This window comes from Rattus norvegicus, chromosome 2, assembly GCF_021556685.1.
Source record: "Rattus norvegicus strain SHRSP/BbbUtx chromosome 2, alternate assembly SHRSP_T2T, whole genome shotgun sequence".
Classification (NCBI taxonomy): domain Eukaryota; kingdom Metazoa; phylum Chordata; class Mammalia; order Rodentia; family Muridae; genus Rattus; species Rattus norvegicus.
The window spans coordinates 46872269-46874379 of record NC_141535.1 but is presented as its reverse complement, the minus strand read 5'-3'; positions in this window follow the sequence as shown (position 1 = coordinate 46874379).

The following is a 2111-nucleotide window of genomic DNA, read 5'->3' as shown; positions in this document are numbered from 1 at the left end:
TGGTTATATATGCATGAATTTCTTGCTGATCATCAAGCCTCCTGCCCCAGAACCAGCTATTTGTCCCATTAAGCCTGTTCTTGGAACCCCTGTAGAGAGTCTCCATAGAATTCAATGTGAGATGTGCTTTCTACACGATTCTGAAGAAATTCCCAAGATCCTCACTTAATTTTATTAAAATAAAATGGTCTGGGGGCTGGAGAGATGGCTCAGCTATTAAAAGCACTGGCTGCTCTTCCAGAGGTCCTGAGTTCAATTCCAAGCAACCACATGGCAGCTCACAACCATCTGTAATGGGATCTGATGCCCTCTTTTGGCATGCAGGTGTACATGCAGATAGAACACTCACATACATGAAATAAAAATAAAAATGAATCTGTCATTAAAAAAAAAAACAAATTAAAACTACAAAGCTTCTGTAAGGCAAAGGACACTGTTGTTAGGACAAAACAGCAACCAACAGATTGGGAAAAGATCTTTACCAATCCTACAACTGATAGAGGGCTTATATCCAACATATACAAAGAACTCAAGAAGTTAGACTGCAAGGAGACAAATAACCCTATTAAAAATGGGGTTCAGAGCTAAACAAGGAATTCACAGCTGAGGAATGCCGAATGGCTGAGAAACACCTAAAGAAATGTTCAACATCTTTAGTCATAAGGGAAATGCAAATCAAAAAACAACCCACACACCTCACACCAGTCAGAATGGCTAAAATAAAAAACTCCGGTGACAGCAGATGCTGGCAAGGATGTGGAGAAAGAGGAACACTCCTCCATTGTTGGTGGGATTGCAGACTGGTACTACCATTCTGGAAATCAGTCTGGAGGTTCCTCAGAAAATTGGACATTGAACTACCTGATGACCCAGCTATACCTCTGTTGGGCATATACCCAAAAGATGCCCCAACATATAACAAAGACATATGCTCCACTATGTTCATAGCAGCCTTATTTATAATAGCCAGAAGCTGGAAAGAACCCAGATGCCCTTCAACAGAGGAATGGATACAGAAACTGTGGTATATCTACACAATGGAATATTACTCAGCTATCAAAAAACAATGACTTTATGAAATTCATAAGCAAATGGATGAAACTGGAAAATATCCTGAGTGAGGTAACCCAATCACAGAAAAACATACATGGTATGCACTCATTGATAAGTGGATATTAGCCCAAATGCTCAAATTACCCTAGATGCACAGAACACATGAAACTCAAGAAGGATGACCAAAATGCGAATGCTTCACTCCTTCTTTGAAATGGGAACAAGAATACCCTTGGGAGGGAATAGGGAGGCAAAGTTTAGAACAGAGGCTGAAGAAACGCCCATTCAGAGCCTGCCCCACATGTGGCCCAATACAGTCACCAAACTAGATAAGATGGATGAAGCAAAGAAGTGCAGGCTGACAGGAACCGGATGTAGATCTCTCCTGAGAGACACAGCCAGAATATGGCAAATACATAGGCGAATGCCATCATTAAACTACTGAACTGAGAACGGGACCCCGTTGAAGGAATCAGAGAAAGGACTGAAAGAGCTTGAAGGGGCTTGAGACCCCATATGAACAACAATGCCAAGCAACCAGAGCTTCCAGGGACTAAGCCACTACCTAAAGACTATGCATGGACTGACCCTGGACTCTGACCTCATAGGTAGCAATGAATAGCCTAATAAGAGCACCAGTGGAAGGGGAAGCCCTGGGTCCTGCTAAGACTGAACCCCCGGTGAACGGAATTGTAGGGGGGAGGGCGGTAATGTGGGGAGGGTGGGGAGGGGAACACCCATATAGAAAGGGAGGGGGAGGGGCTAGGGGGATGTTGGCCTGGAAACTGGGAAAGGTAACAACAATTAAAATGTAAATAAGAAATACCCAATTTAATAAAGATGGAGAAAAAAAGAATACAAAAAAAAAAATGAAATTGTCTGTTTAAAGTTCCAGAGATGAATTTTTCTTTTTTATTGTTGTTGTTGTTGTTGTTGCAATTATTAACAGTGTTTTGGCAGTAAATTTCCTTCTGTGCTGTCTAAGGTCATTCTGGGAGAAGAGTGAGATTTGCAGTAATTGTAGGTATTCAGCTTGTCCTGCTGTTTGTTGAGAGAGA